This window comes from Eulemur rufifrons, chromosome 10, assembly GCF_041146395.1.
Source record: "Eulemur rufifrons isolate Redbay chromosome 10, OSU_ERuf_1, whole genome shotgun sequence".
Classification (NCBI taxonomy): Eukaryota; Metazoa; Chordata; class Mammalia; order Primates; family Lemuridae; genus Eulemur; species Eulemur rufifrons.
Window position 1 is genome coordinate 18,030,845 of NC_090992.1, and position 21,507 is coordinate 18,052,351.

Consider the following 21,507-nt stretch of genomic DNA (forward strand, 5'->3'; position numbering starts at 1 on the left):
ACCGCTACTTAATGAAAAGTGAAAACATGGCATTGTTAATGTGTCCAGTTACCTGTAACCTTACATATCCAAAAATGAGCAGGGAAACATCTTCCATTTCAAGGCCACACATTTCAGTATCAGTTCGTCATATCTGGCACATCTACAGCCTGTTTGTAAATCGGAAAGATTGGTTCAGAGCTTCCCCATTCAATGATGGAATAACATTTTCTTGGAAACTTGAACCATGTCATCTATCTCTGTCAGAAAATCGTCCGTGCACAATAAAGTGAAGTGCCACTACATGTCACTAATGAGAAATCTTCTTGTCCTTCCAACACTTCTAGCCAGAGCACAGTAAGAGAATGGCAGAAGTAGCTCTGACCAGCAACTCTAAAACTCAACCGAAATTCAAAAAAAGCAAACTGCCAACCATTTGGCAGTGAGGAAAAAATATTTGCTTATCATTTTTTAGAGTTTCTTGAAAACAATAATGTATCTAGCTCTTTTTTTCCCCTTATAATTGATCTTAAATCTTATCACATTGACTAAACAGGGCCCTAAGTATAAATTTTACACTCCCCAAACCCTCAGATGCACTTAAGTTTTACATAATGGACATTGCATTCACAAGGGACACACATCTCCCTGGACAGCTTAAAAAAAAAAAAAAAAAATCTAAAAGAAATCTAATTAAAATAAGCACAAACACAGTAATGGCCTAGTGATTTCTATATAGCCTGCTTCTGGCAGTACTCCTAGGTGTTGGTAATGACCATTTGAAGGAAACTAAATACAAGAATACCTCACCTATTTTGAATTCAACAATTTCACAATTGTGTGGACCTCAGAGCTCGTTTGCAAATCACAAAGCAAGTTTTAAAAGTGAGCTCTTAGTAGGTGAAATAGATGTCACAAAATCAGCATCACAAAAAAATGCTAGCTTTTTTTTACTTCCCAAGGGAATAAAGTCCTCATTTATATACTGTTTAATCTTGATTTACTCACAATAGTATGTTTGGCTATCTGATTTCCAAAACCTGAACAAATTAGAAGTAGGAAATTAGAAAAGGGAAGAGGAAAAACTATAACTAGATATGCTACAATAGAAGTGAAAAGTGACAATTGTTTAGCCATTTAACAAATATTTAATGAGCACCTACTATTCACCAGGTATTGTGATAAGGTAACAGCATAAAAGAAACACATGAGAAGGTGATACTATTTAAAAAAAGACATAAAAACTCAACAAACAAAGTAGTCTGGGACCATTTAGGAGGCAAGCAAATAGCCTTAAATATCTCAAAAAAGCTCTGAGAAATTGATGCTTTAGTGACCACCCAGAGTCCATGAAGAGAGATTCAATTATACCAAACACATTCTAGGAAGGCAGAAACAAAACAGTATATTTTCAAGTGATAAAATAGGTTAAGTAAAAAGGTGCTTTTGTTACCAAAAAAACTAAACTACCAACAGGATGACTTTCTTCCTGAAGGTCTGGAGGACTGAGATTTACCCTCTTCTGACCGGGTTCAACCATTAGGAAGTTCAGAGTAAGATGAAGATCAAAGAATGACCTGGTTTAGATCTCAAAAAGCTGGATAAATGATCATGTATACTTGATAAAAGATGTTCTCAGAGCACAGGCCAGAAAAATCACACTCAGCAGGTGCCAGCAAAATTCAGCTCCATGCAACGCCTGAAATTTCCTCCATAACACAGGTGAACATTCCATCTCACTCAAAACTCTATTGATACAGCTAAAAATTGAACTTTTTTCTCTTAGAGCTGGAAAAAAAAAATGGCTGGAGGGTAAAAACCCATTTTAGTCAATTGATATGGGGTTTTTATCTGATGTTTTAATATCAAAAGTGAAAGATTATTTGCATCTTTCAAGGGTGAAATAATCAGGTGCCTATTGCCCTTGTTCATGGAAACTACGGATGTGTTTCTATCAAAAGAATCCTTGTATCCATACAGAAATCTGAGTGAAGCTAGGTAGCTACCAGGTGGTATTTCAACAGTGCATGTGGTGTATTATAACTGAGCAGACAATTTCACTGTGAGGAGCATTATGTTGAAACTGTTAGGAATCTGACTATATTGGCATGCTTATTATTCTGCAGTTCATGTTGCATAAATTTAGTAGAGGAGAGAATAAATGTAACAGTTTGGTAAATTCCTCTGGGGAAGATAAGAGTTTACTCTGTTAAGATATCAGAATTTATGTCACGAATTTTCAGTTCCAACAATTAATAAAAAAAGTCAGCTTTTGTTCACAAACAATTGGATTAATAAAATCAATACTCTTAGTCTTAGTCATAAGACATCTATAGAACAAACCCAAAACATATCCAATGAGAACAAAGAAAATGGAAATACAGTAAACCCTCTGATGATTTGGTTCCAGGATTATGGGGGAGTGGATCGGGAGGGACAGGGGAGAGCTGTGTCTTACTGTAAAATAAAGGAGTACTTTTACCATTTAGTCATCACAAAAAGCCCGAGAAATCATGCACGATCCACCACCTACAATGATTCCTTTCAAATGGTGGATGACACCAAAGAACTGGTGTTTTCAAAGAAATTCAAATGTGGGGCTCTCCCCTGGTTTTCAAAGCCAGTGACTCACAAACAATGTGCAATAGGAAATGAGCTTAGAGATCTAGAGTATTACTCATACCTTTGTTTCCACGGCCTCTGTCAGAGCTATCCCAACATCCTCAATTGACCTCGATTCTGTAAATTGCATAAGTGACCAAAAATTCCCTTCCCTACAACTATTTGGAAACCGCAAGGTATTTTCATAAATAGGTTTCTGTAGCATGCTCCAATGAGAACGTTGGCACGGCAAGAACAGAGTTGCCAGCGGTTCCATTGAAGGCTATTGTGAAGACGATGGATTTTAAGATGGTTTCATGGCGACTGCTATTATCTCCATTGAAAAGCTAAAAAATTAAGACCCATAATAAAAACTCTCAATATCTTACAAAAGGAATGATTCTTCTTATCAAGAGCAGAGAGATAGATATCTTTATAATTTCAAAATCCTTTTCTAAGAAAAAGGAAAACTATCTCAGGAAAAAGGAATTACATATCTCTAAATATTTCAACAAGTACCCACAGAGTGGTGGCAAAGGTGCCATGGGGCCGTTTATTGCCAGCTAGAAAATGACCTTCACAGAGAAGAAATATCCTGAATACAATTTCCTATAAACTGATAAATTCAAATTTCTATTACTAAACAAAACCTAATTTTGTAAAACCAAAAAGAAAGTCCAACAGACCCAAAAACAGGACAGAACAAAATACCTCCTAAACCGTCCTTCGGGCCTCAGACAGTCATTATTAACTTTACCAAGCCTATTTTCCAAACTGCAAGAGAAAATTGATTGTTTAAACAATATTATTTAACAATCTCTCATTAATTGACATTTCCCAGTTGCTGAGTTCACCCAATTACATTAGCCTTTAAACAGCCAGCACACTTCCATAATTTTTAATAAAAATGGCCATTTTGTGAGGTTTAACTTGCTAAATAAGGGTATTAATTTCAATAAAGCAATTAGCACATTTACATAATTTGATATTGTTATTTTAATAGAACACAAGAGCTTTAAAAAGCAGTTACTAATACAGGAAGGAGAATAGTGGCCTATTCACATGCAAAAACTAAACTTTAGCTCCCTGAAAAAAACTTAATAACAATAGCTCTTTATATTTTAGAAATAAGCAGAATTCAAGACTTAAGGGCTTGAAAGTTGACATTCAATATGCTTCAACATTAACATCTGGACAAGAAGCAATGTGGGAATAGAAGGGAAAGAGAAGGTTCCGTTTAGGAATACTACTACATGGCTACTTATAGGTGGAAAGTGGTGCCTAGGTTTTTGATGATGCTATTGTGATGGAGCGGTTTGGTGGACATGGTGTGCTGTAAGGATGCCCAGAGAACCGGGGAAAGAGAAAGAAAAGAACATAAAACAAAACTGGGTTATCACTAGAAACGTGCAATCATATTTAGATGCTTCTTGAAAGGGTAAGCATTTGCCTTCTTGGTGAGTACGTCCACATTTGAACATAACAAGTATCTCCTCCTGACAACTGTCTGGCAGTAACATATGGCCAGTCTGGCCTTGGCTGCATCTATTTATTTTGTTCAATTGCATTTCCTCTGCAGTGCCAGAGATTGGGTGTTCTGGGCAGCCCTGTGGTTCCCACCTACATTGTCTCCAGCAGCTATTTTGAGGCTCACTTTCTGGGGAGTGGGGGGGTTCCAGGCTTCCAAGACTGTGGATGAAACATAAAATGAAGCACACTCTCCCTCAGCCCCTCTACTTAAAATTAGGGAGACTTATCGAATACTTGTGCACAGATGGGACTGAGATTCCTCTGCAAAATAAAGGGAGGGAGGGGAGATAGCTTGAGTACATCTTCCCACGCTACCTGGAGATAAATTTTGCCAAAAACAATGGGTAGGGGGGGTGGAGGAAAAGAATTTCGAGACTAGGAATAGCATGTTCTTCCATCATAGCTCCCACCAGCCTACCCAGCCTTCTCCTTTGCAAGTAATCCAGGCTTGAGCCTGTTACCTGGCATGTTACCTGGGGCTGGAATGTTGACACAGCCTGAGTCACACCTGGATAAGCTGATGACACCCTCAGGATCTCACAGTGAGCTCCCAATGAGCAACAGAGACCATAAAAATAACAGTAATATCTGCACCAAAAAGGCAAAGGCAAAGGATAGCTGAGATTTATTGGGTAGCACAATACAAAGGAAAGAGTTTGTTTTTAAGTTGGAAGGATTTAGACTTTTCTTGCTAGCTGTGTGGCCTTAAATGTTTGAATCTCTCTGGGCCTCAATGTCTTTTTCTGCATAATGATGCTACAGTACCTTTTACCCTGAGTTGCAAAGATTTACAGAGAAAATACATGTGAAGTATCCAGCACCATTCTTAGCACAAAGTGTGTGCACAAAATGTTAGATGAATCCATATTTAAACCTTGGTCAGTGATGTCAAAAAGTAGATGAGGGTAAATATGAACAAACGCATATCTACATTACGAGAATTGAGAACTTCTCCATTTCTCCACCCCAGCTGAAAAACTGCCAATGTATTAAGTAGTCTTTGACTTAGGTGGGACTCAGCAGATGCCTATAGGAGTCACCACAAGATACACAAAAAACGATGTCAAGAAATTAATGGATTCGTTACTGATTCTGCAAGTACTACTTTGGGTAGAGTTGGAGGCTTCATTTTGATAACCATTTAAAATTTAAAACACTCAAGTTTTGCATTTGCACTGCTGGGATTTCTTCCATAAAACATATTTATTGACCTATCATGAAGACTTATTCTTTCAATTAATTACTAACAATAGAAATTCAAAGCAATCAATTCTACAGTATAAAATTGAAAGCTAGGGGAGTTTAGGACTGTTGCAGGCGTCCACGGTCATTAGCAAGCTTGAGGAATGAAAGTCACAGTTTGGGTACAGATTTCCAGAGTTTAGAATGCTATTTAAAAAAAAAAAAAAAAAAAAGGAAGAGGAAAACAAAGGAAGGGAAAAGAAGGGAAAGGACGAAAAGAAGCCTGTTTGTGTTTGTTTATGAATAGTGGTATGACAAAACTGGATTTTTCTGATTCTAGATCATGAGGTGAAACTTCAAGCAGTGAGATGTCTTGTCTACTACTTTTTCAGAAGCATTTGATTTAAAGCTACCTTTTAAATTCAAGAAGCACGGCTTGAGTACTTGCTTGTATGCCATGCAGTGTGCCCAACACTGGGGATTTAAGAGGAACCTCATAGTCGTGGCACCTGCCCCCACCCAATCTAGCTGGATGGCTAGACAGACAATAGGGACAATGGGGTGGGACAATTCCGATACATCCCGAAGGTGGTGAGCGCGTGAGAGGGCACGTAAGGAGACATGGAAATGGGGTGGTCATGAAATGCAGCTCTTGGGAGAGGACCGGAGCTGGGGCTCAGTGGATAAGGAGAAATAGTCTGGCAACAGTGGAGGGGCTGAAGCAGGGTGGAGGGAGGGAATTTCAGACAAAAGCGACAGGATGAGAGCAAGGCTGAGGAATAGAAGGAAATTTGGTGTGAACTTGACCGGTAAGAAGTGGCAAGGGATGCACTTAGAAAGGTAAGTAAGGGGTAAAAGTCAAGAACCCCTAGCCCACTCAGGGCACTGAGAAACCAAGGGTAGGTTTTAAAGTAGAGAACAAAGGATCCGATTTGCATGTAAGAAGGTCTAATTGGGAATCTGCTGCAGAAATGCTAGTGAGGGGTGTGGGAGTCTGACAAACGGTGGTATTTGTAGAGATGAAAATAAGTAAATGTGCATTAGAAGTGTTTAGCCTGTAAAATCCACAGAATTTGGTGACTAATTAAGTAAGCATTTAGCATGAGACATAGCATGGAGTTGCCGGCATCCGGTCAGTATTCCTTGGGTGAACAAACACGCCAGATTGATGAAAACAGACTTACTACTTAAAAATTTCCAAAGAAAACTTTTAGATCCCTCTGTACTCAACATAGGCTTCAAGGATATATATATGTGTACATATATATCTATTTTCTTTGAACTTTTCTCAAAATACGTTTTTCTTGAAGATATCCAAATCAAAATATCTTTTCCAATAGCATGATTCATTTTATACCGTATCATAGGAGCTATGCTTGCATTAATCCAAGGGGACATACTTGATCACGTTTTGGATAAAAAATTATCGAATTTTAATAAGAATCAATTTTCCATGCCTTTAATGAAAATTGTGATTTGTGATAAATGTAAATTAGCACAAACACAGCAAACTATTTGAACATAACTTTGCTTATGCCCTTTACTTTACTGGGGAATAGTTACAGTCCTTCTACGTGGAAAAATTGACATTTGAAAGAGAAAGAAAATTTAAATTTATTGGACAATCATGGGGCTCCAGGAATAGTGGTGAGATGACTCTTGCAAGAACCTTTCTGCATGGCTCATCCAACGTGCTCCAGCCTTTACTTGTCCCCGAGCTCATTTAGTACCACTCTTTACCGCTGCAGCCACAGCAGTCTTCCTTTTGCTCTGTAAACATCAAGCTACTGTGCATCTCAGGGACTTTGAACTTACTGTTTTCCTTTCCTGGAACCTTATTCCCTAGGGTCTTTGTGTATTTGGTTCCATCTCAGCATTTAGATTTCAGCACAAAAAAAACGAAGTTTTTCCTGATACCTCTAACCCAGTGGTGTCCCCATCTACCTCTTCCCATTTTGTTCTGTCACCCTGGGTTTATTTCTGTGACAACACTCATTACTCATCGAAAATATCTTACTGAATTAGTTATCTCCTTCCTGCCCTGCTGTCTGCATCCCTCCCCCAATATAATGCAAGTTAGGCATCTTATTTGTCTTGTATATCATTCATTCCCTAGCTCCTAGGTAATGTCTGGACCATAGTAGGTGCTTACTAAAATATTTATTAAATGAATGAGAACTTCACAAGGTGGAGCTTTTAAAAACCTGTTTTAAGGCCAGGCAAGGTGGCTTACGCCTGTAATCTAATCCCAGCACTTTGGGAGGCTGATGTGAGAGGATCGCTTGAGGCCAGGAGTCTGAGACCAGCCTGGGCAACATAACGAGACCCTGCCTTTACAAAATATAAAAAAATTAGCTGGGTGTGGTGGTGTGTGCCTGAAGTCCTAGCTACTTGGGAGGCTAAAGATGGAAGGATCATTTGAGCCCAGAAGTTTGAGGTTACAGGGAGATATGACTAGACCACTGCACTCCAGCCTTGGTGACACAACGAGATCCTGTCTCTTAAAAAACAAATAAATAAAAAATAAAAATAAAATAAAACCGTTTTTTTATATAGGAGGAGATTCAGAGAGGTTCAGGAACTTGTTCCATGTCACACAGCAAGTAAACGGAAAAATTAGCATTTTGTTCTCAGAATGTCTTTTCCAAAACCATTTCCAGGGCTGCTGCCAGAGAGGAAGAAAAGCCACACTGAGCCTAACAGGTGTGCTATATATAAAGTTTGCTATTTTTATTAATATTTACTGATACTGTACTGTTATAAGACACAATGTGATGTATAAAGCAAGAATGGACAAAAGTAAAGGAAACAGTCTCTGGTCTCACTGCACCAACTGTGCTGGGTAAATTACAGAATGCCCGGGAAATTTGCTTCTAATTAAGCAGATACTGCCAACAGCAGAGGAAGTTGGAAGGGCTGTAGAATTCGTGTTTTATACCTCCGTAGGTCTGAACAGTAACGTTTCCAGCCTTCCTAGACATCACCTTTTGATTCATGTCCCTGCCTGGTGGGGTGTATATCCAATTTTGGTAAATGAAGGCTTGTTTTCTTTGGACTTATTCATCAAATACTTACTGAGCCCTGACTATGTGGCAGCATTGTGCTAAGTGCTGGGGACACAGCAATGAAGCAGTTAGTCATGGTCCTTGCTCCTAGGAGCTAACTTTTCAATAAGAGAGAAAACCAAAACCAACAAACAAAAAAACCAAAAAAACAACACGTAGGATAAGTGCTATGAAGGAAATAAATAGGGCAATGAGTTATGGAATGCAGAAAGTACCAAACCAGGTTGTCAGCAAGGGCCCCATGCACAGGGATGCTTGCTTTTGTTCGTTCAGTTCTCTAACAGATATTTACTGAGCACCTACTATATGCTTGGTCTAGAACCTGAGGTACAGTGGGGACGAAGGAAGGTTTCTAGGGGAAGACCATTAAGACACAGGGACCTGCCTTGAGTAACACAGAGAGGTGCAGGGGTGCAACCAAAGGGTAGTGTGCAGAAGAAGAGGTAAGACGAGTAACTGAGTTCAGCTCTTGGAAGTCCTGCGGAGGTCAGAGTCAGGACCTTGGCTGTTATCTGAAGTTATTAATAGAAAGGAGGCGGTTGGAAGACAAGAGCAGAGCAACGGCGCGTCAGGCTGCAGCTGGCGCCCTCTGCTGGCTGTGCTGAGAACGCACTGATGAGCGAAGCGGGAGAGAAGGATGAGATGAGGCCTCCCGGGCCAGTCACAGGCGCCTGCATTTCATTCTGAACGTGGAGAAAGCCACGGATGCGAGGATCTTCCCATAAAACCAGCCAGGCGCCTTGGGCAGAGGATCACCTTCTAATGCTTTTCTGTGCATAGGTGGCCTTAACCAACAATGGGACGTAAAAGTGTGGCTTTCAAGCAGTGACTTTAAAAACCCTTAATTTTTTAAAAAGCGTGTCAATAGAGTTATAATTACTGAACACACAACCTCGTGAGTATATAATGACGGATGCAATGATTACTGCGTTCAAGTCCTTCAGGGATAAAGAAATCAAATACTTTCATTCTAGCTCCAAAGAGGGTTTTTCTAGTTGCCCGCCCCTCACATGCTCACTACGAACAGGCTGGTTCATTTCTCCAGGGCTACCCGGATTGGGAAAAGGTATCTTCCGAAATTTAGGAGAAAAATCTCTAAGGTCTTAGTAGAAACATATTTAAGAACTTAGTTAGAAAGTTGTTTTTTTTTTTTTTTTTTTTAACTCTTCCAGACATATCCCTTCTCCTTTTTCACCCACAACAAGGGTCTATGAATTCTTTGTCCAAAAAAAAAAAAAAAAAAAAAAAAAAAAATCTACTTCTATATATCTGTATCTAAATCTATATCTGTATCTCTCTCTCTCTCAAAATGAGCAACACTTTATTCTGACTGCACATCCTTAACATCAGAAAGCCAGGTTTGATGTGCTCAAAGAACAATTTATCTCTGATGGATACCCTGATGGAGTTCAAACAATTCCTTTTTACCAAATATTAACAGCTAATCATGCAGCCAGCCATAACCACATGCTTGCTGACACCGGTAATCGTCTGCTCATAGGAATCGGTGCTCGAGGGAAGTCAGAGTGACTCGGTTAAGCTTCTCTGAGCGAGGCATGCAGGCTGCAGGGAGGACCCGTGGGGATTAACAGCTGAACGTGGAGAGGGGAGATGTTCCACCAAGCCCTGCTTGTCCTCACTGGTCCTGGGGCAGATCCGATTCAGCATCTCTGGGAGCGTTATTTCTAGAGTGTGAGTGGAAAGAAAACGGAGCTGAGGATCTCATGTCTGGGTTAGTCTAATGCCAAAGCTGAAGAAATAACAATTCATGCTCTTATTAATAAAAACACTTCAAACTACGTTTTTCTGATTTCTGAGAAATCGTTTGGAATTTCTCTGAAATCCTATTGGAAAAGGGGAAGTAAGTTATGGCAGGCAGAATAATGGACTCCCAACAATTCTACATCCTGATCCCCAGAACTTCTCAATAAATTACTTTCCATGGTGAAAGGGACTTTGCAGATAAGATTAAGGACCCTGAGATGGGAGAATATTTTGGATTATACAAGTTAGCTCAAAGAATCCATGTATTCTTCTAAGTGGAGAAACTTTCCTGGCCTGGTCAGAGGGACATGTGACAACCAAGGCTGGATCAAAGAGATGCTACATTGTTGGTTTTGCAGATGGAGCAAGGGGCCACAAACCAAGGACTACAGACAGCCTCTTGAAGCTAGAACAAGTGAGGAAACAGAATCTTTCCTAGAGGCTCCAGAAAGAAATGAAACTCACTGACACCTTTATTTTAGCCCAATGAAATTCCAGTGGAACCTGTCACCTACAGAATTGTAAGATAATAAACGTATGCTATTTTCAGCCACTGTTTGTGGTAATCTGTTACCACAACAATAGAAAAAAGAACACACACAAGGTTTTTAGTTGCATCTGATACAAAATTAAACCACTCAAAAAATTATTTTTTTCCAAGTGATGTTTTTAAAAACCTGCTAAATAATGATAGCTGATTATATTAAGTGACTTCTCTGCAAATGGAAATGGGGATTACGTACAGTATCAAATTAATGAATGATCGAAGGAAAAAAGGTCTTAAGGCTATGAAATCCATTAATATTATACTAAGTAGGATCAAAAGAGAGATGGGATATAAGTTTTCTTTTAGAAAATTAAGTAATTAGACAACTGGAATGCAAGAATTTATTATGCTAAATACACATGCCTATTTCCTAATAAATGGCCATTTGCAATACATTACTGCAGGTTTCATTCCAGTACAACACACACCCGATTTCTTTTTCTGCATAGAGCTCATTCCAGATCCTCTTCTGAGTAAATACACATTATGCTCAAGTAGTAACTAAGGGAACTTAAAGCTGCAGTACAGTATGGAAACATAATAAATTGTCCTTTTCCTTCCTCTCGGCTTCTACTGTCACTCAGAAGCTCTATGTTAGCCCAACACCTCTATTTAAATTATGGCTTCGCATTCAACCAGGGAGTATACATTTTTCTTGCTCTCTCTTGAATACATCTAAGAAGATGTACTGAAATAAATAAATGCAATATTTCAGATAAAAGATGCAAGTGCACAGAATCCTTTTACAAACACAGCAATCAGATGTGAGCATCTGCTATAACGACTCACTTATAAATGGGGGTGGGGAGAATCACTTAAGCATCAACAATAAATTCAATTCAGCAAATGTATTGAGTGCCTCGTAGGGAAAAGGTTGTATTAGCATCTTAGTATATTGATGAGAAGGAACTATGAACTAGAACATTCTTGTTTCATCACCGCCCCAGCCATCCAGATGATATGGTCTTTGTCAGCATGCAATATTTTGTGCTTTCATATTTTTTTCTATAAGCATGGCTAGGTTTTATGTTTGTTTTTAACAATTTAAAGTCAATGAAATCTACTCTTTTTCAAGTTGGTAATTAATAATATCCCACCAAAAAGTAATTAATATGGAATTCTAGATTAGTGTTTCCCATACTATGTTTTGTGGAACATTTGTGACTTACAAAATTATTTCTTCACAAATTGTTTTTGGAGATGCTTTCCTTTTTGATTAAATACTCAGAAACATTCTGTGATAAAGAAACCAATTTAAGCTAACTGGACACAGAGCTTCCTCAACGTATTGGAACTTAGAACTTCCATTCTCAATCCCTTTTCGCCCCACAGAATATATACTATTGTCCTGTGGTATACCAATGGAATGCTGTTTGAAAAATGCTATTCTAGGGGGGGCTGCCTCAACCCCAACACTTTTGACATCTTGGGCCAGGTAATTCTTTGTTGTGTGTGTGTGGGTGTCTTGTGCATTTCAGGGTGTTTAGCAGTACTCCTGGATTCTATCAACCAGATGCCAGTAGCTCTCTCCCACTTGTGTGCAACAAAAATGTCTCCAGACATGGCCAAATTCTTTCACAATGACTGCCGTAGAGGATTTGCTCAGTCACGGGGAAGACTCTCTTTTGTGTACTTTATTGCAAATATTCTGGCTATTTAGACTTTACTTCCTTCTTGCCTATAGTCCTATGCCTAAACTTCTTCCACAGCTTGGGCAATGTATTGTCTGTCATTCTGCACTCATTCTCAGTTCATCAAACATTCAGTGCACCCTTCACCTCCTCAGAAACACATTCTTTCCCTGTGGAAACCAAACTCCAGCTGTTCAAAGTACCCCTCTAGTCTCCAGGATTCTCTGAACTCACACCCTGAGCAGTTTTTCTCACATCCTAGTGCTGTCCTAAAATCTCAATTCTGGTCACCAAAGAGACCTGTCTTCTCCATCCAGTCCTCTGTGATATGTCATTGAAACCAGGGGTATTGACCCAAGCAAAGAACGTGGTCCAGTGGGGACTTCACAAGCATGTAGACCCATCCATTTCAAAAAGTGTCGCTATTCCAAAATTTCCCTTGAGTCGCTATGCATGTTTTATTAGGAATGGGATCCCCAATGTGAAGCAGAATTCTCTTCTTCTCTTCTACTTTAACTTCATGGCAAACCTGTCTTTTCTTTTTTTAATTTAATTCTTTTCATCCTTCTTTTACTTATATATAAAATCAGAATAATGTTTCACACCTAAAAAAGCATTATGAACATATGGATTGAGTTCAACATCAGGTTTAATCGTATACCTGCAAGACATAAAAGCTAGAAACAATAATGTAGATTGTTTGGGGCATGTGTGTCTTCAGGATTTTGCTCAATGCTTTCTTTATGTATTTTGTTTATAATTCACAAACAAAAAGCTAAAAAATGGGTATTAGTATCACCATTGTGTAGATAAGAACACTGAGGCTCAGGGAGGTTAAATGATACGTCAGAAATAACGAAACTGGTGTATGTTTAAGGAAAGAAGAAAAAAATGAAACCAAACTATTGATTAAATTTAGACTTTCTTAACTACAGCCTGCTTTGTTGTGCTTAGAAATTGACTTCTTTTTAATTTGTATGAATCCTGATCTATAAAATGACCTCAAAACCCACATTCTTTCTGCCATACAATGGATAAAATAATTCAGATATCAAGCCTCACTCAACGTGTTTTGAACTATATATTTGACTTCGGCCCCTTTTAGTGCCAGAGGGTCATGTGGGACCTATGCTTTTCAATACTACCAGTGGTTTGGCCTGAACTTGTTCATCCCAGGAGCTATTCCACAGCGCTTTCACGCACATTGTCTCTGGCGGGGCAGAGAAGACAGTGGTGATTACCCTGTTTTAGAGACGCAGACACTGAACCACAGAGAAGCTGTGACTTGCCCTGGTCACCGGCTTTTCTGTGAGTGGCCCAGGAACAGGACCCAATTTGTCAGACAATCAATAAGCCCAGCAACGATTTTTTCCACACCACACAGCTTCAAGGGAGGTCCCCAACACAGGGCCAGTACTGCAGTAACAGGATGGGAGATAGAAGCAATTATGAGGACATTTAAAAAAAAAAAAAAAAAATACTAAAACTGGATGATAGCTTCCCTAAGCTCGACACTGCAAAGGGAGTTGAAATTCCCCAAGTTACGTTGGAGAAAGGCACTATGCCCCTTTGATTCAGGAAATAACTATGATAAATGTCTAAAATCCAATTCATACATGAGTGCTAGATATTCAGAATTTCAGTACAGTGAAGACCTTAAAAGATCACCTATTTAAAACAAAAGCTCCTTTGGGAATTAGCAGTGCTAAAATCTCAGATGAGGGGAAGTCAGAGTATTTGACAAACATTGTACAACTAACTTTTAATTCCAACTTCAAGCACACCGTGATGGTTTCGACAGAGTTCTGCTTTGCCCATATATCCCCTTTCCGGTAGTACCTGTGAGCAAAGAGATACAGTTTCTGCCCCATAGAGATAACAGTTCTCATTTTAATACCCATTTTGCAGATTCAAAAACTGAATCTCAGAGAGGCAGATCAAGGGGACACAGCCTCTCATTGATGCAGTTTTGATATAACTGAGAGATGATTCCAAAGGTCATGCTCTTTTTCTTTGCTATAAAGTCCACCAATCAGAAAGGGAAAATAGTGCCTACTCAAAAAGCAAGAAAAAAGCCTTCATATTTTAAACATTAATAACATTTCAAAAGAGATGGATAGTATAAAACCTATAGAATTCTAGCACAAATTAATAAGCATTTATTTAAGGAGGCAAAGAATTCAGATTATAAGGTGTGTGTTCACAAAATATTTGCATGCTATATATCCAGTAAAGGGCTGATAACTACAATCTATAAAGAACTCAAGCAAATCAAGAAAAAAAAAAAAATCAAACAACCCCATTAAAAAGTGGGCAAAAGACATGAACAGAAACTTTTCAAAAGAAGATAGACTAACGGCTAACAAACATATGAAAAAATGCTCAGCATCTCTAATCATCAGGGAAATGCAAATCAAAACCACAATTAGCTATCACTTAACTCCAGTGAGAATGTCTTTTATCAAAAAGTCTGAAACAACAAACGTTGGCATAGATGCATAGAGATAGGAATGCTCTTACACTGCTGGTGGGACTGCAAACTAGTACAACCTCTATGGAAATTAATATGCAGATACTTCAAAGAATTCAAAGTAGAACTACCATTTGATCCAGCAATTCCACTACTGGGTATTTACCCAAAGGAAAAAAAGACATTCTTTAAAAAAGATATCTGTACTCAAATGTTTATAGCAGTACAATTCACAATTGCAAAGATGTGGAAACCACCCAAGTGCCCAGGAATATATGAGTGGATTAATAAAATGTGGTATGTGTATACCATGGAGTACTATTCTGCCATAAAAAATGGTGAACTAAGACCTCTTATATTAACCTGGATGTAACTGGAGGCCATTCAAACAGGTGGGAGCAGGGAGGAGAGGAGGGTAAATTCATACCTAATGGGTACAATGTACACTCTCTGTGGGATGGGCACACTTTGACTAAAACACTACAAAAGCAACTTATATAACCAAAAGTTTTGTACTCCCGTAATATTCTGAAATAAATAAAACAAAACAAATAAAAAAACCAAATACAACTTGGGTTACTTTAGGACATTTGAAAGCACTTAACCCATTTCTAAGTCATCTCATTTTGAGAATTTAAAATAGGGGGGTGGGGTGAGTTTATAGTTGCAGATGAAGCATTCAAAATACTGAGTTGGATGTCAAGTTGAGGAAGGCAGGTTTAGTCCAGTCTTTGTAGTGCTAGAAAATGGACCCAAGCTGGGCAAAGATGCCTTTATGTACATTTTACTCACTTGAATTAAAAGTAACAAAAAAGACTTAAAGTTGATTGTTTTCTCCTCAAGATTTCTGTAGTATAGACACAGTAAATGTTGCCTTAAAAAGTCCCATTGACCCTGTTCCCAAATACTCCTGCTTACTATCTATTTGGATGCCCAAGACTTGCTTAAAGCCAAGCCTTATGTTTTATTTTTGGCTATCTTATTGGAAGCCATTCAACTCATTTTATTTATTAAAAACAAATAAAATACAACCTTTTTTTTTTTGAAAGAAGCAACTCTCTCAGTTTCTTGACATTGGCTCATTCTGCATTCCACTAGTCTCCCTACCCAAAGGCCACAATCTGGAAGTTATGTAAATATTAACAATATAAGCCAATGAGTGAAACTGCTGTTAATTCCAACTGACATGAACCCATTGCCGATGAAAACTTGAATCTTGGTGTAAAGTCTCAGATGAAAGGCACGGGAGTGATGCGCATTTCACAGACATGACACAATAGCGAGAACCGGGTGGTGTTCAAGAAGATGAAAGCTGAAGTCGACAGACCAGCAGATTGCTGGAGAAGGCATGAATGTTAAAGAGACGCCTTGGGATCCTTCAAAAATAGTTTGCCAGTCGTCAACAACACCCAAGTGACTTGTTTTCAAGCCTTCATGACAGGAGTCACTGTCTCCACTACAAAGGACCTCTCCACTTCCCTGTGCTCCTGAGCTAATGTGGGTGGAACGGGGCACCATGTTCCTCGGTGGCCTCGAAGAGCCCGGGGCTCCTACCACACTGGCAGCTGCCTGTGGTTCGTGCAATGGCTGGAGGGAGTATACCTGCACTCCAAGCTCCGCCTCTTTCAGAGTACGAGCAGCAAGGAAAGTGTCCCTAATTGCCAGACTTTCACTTTCCCTCTTCTGAAAAGTCCCATTTGAAACATACTCAGTTGCTTAAAAGAATAGAGAGAGGTTAAAAAATAAATTAAAAATCCCTAATACTGGAAACATTCTAAAATAAGTGAATCCTCAAATTGAAATGGATGACTCAAGCATCACAAATAAATACTAGTATGTGGCAGGCATGTATTTTACATTCAGCAGCTTGTGTGACCTATATAAAATGAGAACCCAATGAGAGAAGTTTTGAATCCACCACTTTGCTATTTTGAGTTTTTTCCTCTGTTGTTTTGACTCCAAAGAAAATCTGACCTTATCATTTATTCCAGGTAAATGGGCTCTATATGGAAATGTATATGAAATTGATTGCAAAATGAAATTGGCTTAATCTCATTGTTCCTAGGAAATACTTTCTCAATAATAGTTCGTTAACTTTGGTAGGAGTCTGTTGAAAATATCTGTGTTCATAACCATAAAGTCAAAACATTGTAGGGATCAAAACAATTGAAAATAGTATTTTAATTCCATTGCTTTAAATTCTTCCATGATTCATTTTGGATTAAACAGGTTGACATGGACTCTCTGACCCCTTCTCCACCGAGGCCTCTGCAAGTAACACATGCTTCCCACCCCCAAGCTGCAGACCTCCTGAAAAATCTCCAAAGAAACCAGTTGGTTACTATTAATACTTTTCATAGGTATTTTCTCCTCTGCTTGGATTCTAAATTATTTTGACTAACTCTACTCTTTCACCTAAGATAGAGTTTAAAATATATCTCCTCTGGCCTAACAAGCCAAGCAAGCCTCCGCAGTCATTTGTCCATTGATTATATGCTCCGGATATGCTGTGATATTAATTTTCCTGTCTCCTCCTTCCAAGACCAAGAGATCTTTGAGGTCACGGGCTATGCCCTGTGTGCCTTGGCATCCTCAGAGCCTCACACTAAGATCAGTATGAAATGGATACTCTAACTTCTATTAACAAGACAAAGAGAGTATTCTGTTTAGAGAATCTGAAAACAGCGTTAGAAAGTGCTTTACTAATGATGTACATCAGTACCTCAAGCTTTCTGAGCTAACATTTGGAAGCCATTTCCTCACCTATGATGCGTTTCCAGGCCCCACCACCAATCCTGGGGACAAATGCTACAATGTGGGGCTGTGGACATAGCCACATGGCTTGAGTTTGGAGGCAGAGTCTGGGTTGGGGTGCTACACAAAAGAGTGGCAAAATATCACAAGACTCTCATCGGATTTGAGCTGGTAGAGATTTCCCAAGTCTGGCTAATAAATCCTTCTAATAAGTCTTTTTCATTTGTTTGTCTGATTTTGCTAGAAAAGCCAGTGCTCGTTACTTCTCTATTATTCAGGGGCTTCCACAACAGTGGTTTGTTGGACCACACGCTGACAGATCCGAGAATCTTGGACTCAGCAGCCTGGGAAGCCCCAGTGCACCCAAAACAAGGAGGCAGAACTCAGCGAAGTTGGGTGATTCAACTACGAGACACAACCTTCCCCTTGCTCTTGTTTCCAACTGTTCCCATGGAGCCTTGGCAGAGATCACGCCCAGCAACGGCCCAATAGCAGAGACAAGATCCACAGTGAGGGATGAAGCCTATCCCCAGTCCGCACCGCTTCTTGCCACAGCAGCCATAGCAGCAGCAACTTTAAAAATCTCTTCCCTCAGTCTAATGCAAAGAAAACTGCAGCGTGGGGGAAGTGCTAGAACATGAAAATCAAGATACCTCCACAAAGGAGTAATAGAGAAAATGTGTTAGAAAACACATGGAAATCCCTACGTGTGATCACACTCCTGGCTAGAGAGAAGAAGGTTTTGAGAAGTGCTCAATTCCGTGTCCTCACTTATTACAACATGGACAGCCCCAGTCAGAAGGCCAGGCCGAAGTGACCCTCACTTCTTTAGGGTTAAGCTTCAATGATTTGATGTTCCGTCTACTCAGGCAGCTTATGAAAACTTCCATAGCTGGAGCACAGGGCTGTTCAATGATCTTGCAGAAAGATAAATCCAGGCCTTGTCAGTAGAGATATCATATTTTTAACAGTGTGATGAACTAACCTTAAAAGAATCTCAGTATTTGGAATGTTGAAGGGAAAATGGGAAATGAGAAAATGGGAGCAAAGAAAAAAGTTTAGGTGTTAAAGGTAAGAGGAAAAGAGCATCGGGTCTGTGTGCATACGTGTGTGCATAACAGTACATGAGTACACATGTGTGGGTGTGTACACCTGCATATGCATCTGTGCCTGTATGTGCATGTGTCATTTTGTGCATATGCGTGTATAAACATGTATGTGCGTGCACATGGGTGCTCATTCATGTCTGTTCTTGCATATGCACGTGCAGGTGGGTGTGCATTCATGTGTGTGTCTGAGTTTGTGTGTGTGCACAGTGTGTGTTTACTTGTGTGTTTGATATACGAGCTCAGTACCCGTGCCCAAACTAGTAAAATGATTCACCAGGAAGGTAGTACAAGCCAAATTAAATAGGAAGCTGCAACTAGAGCGCTCTCAGCCAGCTTTGGCACAGAAGTCCAAGGGGAGTACTATGGGATGACAGTTAAAAAGTAGCTTCCTGATTTCTGGGCTGTTGATTTGGCACCTCTCACCAGTGTTATATTTTAGAAGAAGGGAAAACAGAAACTTCCCAAGGGGGTAGGAAACATGGCAGAGGCTCAGGGAATTTAGTACATTCTAATAAACATAGATCAGGAACTGGCATGCTTGCTGAAAAACACAAACACTCTTGTCTACTTTCCAAAAATGCCATTAAATGTATGTATGTGTGTACATATATACTATACACACACACACATATATACACACATACATGTATGTTGCACACATACATATGGCAGCACAAACTGGGAGCCCATAAAGCAGGGAAATACTCCTGTCCAGACTGTCTTAGGCTTGATATGTACAATTAGATGCTTCCAGCAATTACACACTAAAATTTAGATCTAGAATGATTTTATCATTTAATAAGGAAAACATGCATACAACTAACACATATGGATATTTACTGAAAGAAACATTCTGTCATTTTAGAGCAAGTAATTGTTTTCTTCACTGAACTTCTACTGGGGTAGAACACTGAAAATTTTTGCTCATGTCTAGATTCAGGTTTCATTTCATGTTCAAAAAAAGTCTCCTCAGTTAGGGGTTTTACTTTCCTTTTGATGTTTCAACCTTTACTGAATGAAGCTATGCTTGTATTTCTGAATAAGACCATTGAGCAAAGACATTTGAAAGTCAATCCCTAAATTAAGAAAGTAACGTGTACCAGGGGTCTCAGATACTTCTTCCCTGCAAGGCAAAAAACAAAGCAAAACTTTTTACAGACGAGATTGTGGCATGAATAGGAATTTCGTAACATTACCAATTGGACAGCTACATACTAGATAAAGAGAAGCATAATTCTAGGGTGAAAACTTAGTATATTGTCTTAATTATAAGATCTGGTTTGTTTTCTTCACATTTTCATATTCACATTTCTGAACTCAGGATTAAATTTGCATTTGTACTTTTAATTTTTCCCCAAATCCTCTTATTAAAAAATCCCTTACAATCGATAACATCTTAAAACTTGTTAATGTAATATATAGTAAAAGACCTACTTTTTTGAGATATTAATGACTTTTGCCTTTCTTTACTTGTTAAACTTTTTTTTTAAATCCAGTAATTCACTAGCTAAAGCTCAGAAATGGAAGTGAAGCATCATTTGGGGGCTAATTAAGATCTAGTTGATTGGAGCTTAACCCACCTCATCCTGTCCTGAGGTAAAGATGAGGAGAGACCAGCCCTTCTCATAGTTTATTTTGGGATGATGAATGCTCTGCTAACAAAGACAACACTATTTTTCATAGATATGAGAAAGAATACAACATAACTTTAACTGAATTTGCACCGTGAATCAGTTTTAAACAATATATTAAAGATAATTTGCACACAATGGATGGTGGAAAGAAAAGAAACACCTCTTACTCTGAAATGAGGGTAAAAAGGGAAGAATGGGAAGGACAGAGAGAAATGTGGAGAGGAGGCAGCCAAGTCGAGAGCCCTCAGCTGGCAGGACCTTGATATTCCAAGTCACGCTGCAAAGAGCACAGAGCTGGTGAAGATCTAAGGACATGGGTGCAGAGCAACACAGGCGGGGGAGGCTGATGGGGGAAGAGGGAAAAGACGAGGTTTATCAAAAGCACTTGGACCCAGCTGATTTTTATAGATATCGTTGACTGGCTGCCTGGGAGCTGGCACAGAGGAAACAGTTGGTTTGATGCAAGGGATGGGATTGGCAAGGTGGGTATGGTGAAAGGTCATGGGACAAAGAGACTGAAGTCACTGTAAAACAGACTGCTGGAAATATTGGCCAAGGGGCCCAGGCCAAAACGGATGGAGAGACTGACTAGCCACACAATGTGGAAAGGCCAACAGCCTACAGAGGGATGTTGCCAAATGACTGGTTTTCCAGGTGAGGCGTTCAATTGCAATGAATGTCAAAGACCCTTTTCAAGTATGGATAAAACTTTCTTTTTCTGCATTTACTATCCCAGACTCCCATGCTTAAAATACAAGAGTTATCCTTGGTGCATTCTTCTCTCTTATTCCCTGAAGCTGGCCAGTCCCTACCTTAGCTAATTTTATCTCCTAAATATTTCTAATCTGTAGTCCTTCTTTTCATGTCTATTATTACTATTGGACTGGTGGGTAATCACCAAGTTTGTTGTCAGACTTGAATTTGCATACTGCAGTACTGCCTTTGTCACTTATTAGCTATGGGATCTTTGGCCACAATTCATCTCTCTGACCCCAGTTTTCTCATCAACACCAGTATCTGGCATCACAGCCCTGGAGGAATTGAGCAAGACGGTCCACATAAAATACCTAGCACAGTGCACGACCCGTAAGAAATGTTAACGGCTACTTGTGGAATTTATGAATAATGGGTAGCTATATCGCTATTACTTCTGTTTTAGTTCAGATCTCCGTAATCTTTCCCCTAGATGACTGGAGTAGCTACTTAACTAATTTCCCTGTCTCCCAGTTTAGCTTCATCTT

General features: G+C 39.3%; 1 protein-coding gene across 10 annotated transcripts in view; it reads right to left on the reverse strand.

The window, feature by feature from the left end:
- The window catches only part of TENM2 (teneurin transmembrane protein 2), a 1,169,384-nt gene that overhangs the window by 468,056 nt on the left and 679,821 nt on the right, over positions 1–21,507 (reverse strand). The window lies entirely within an intron of this gene.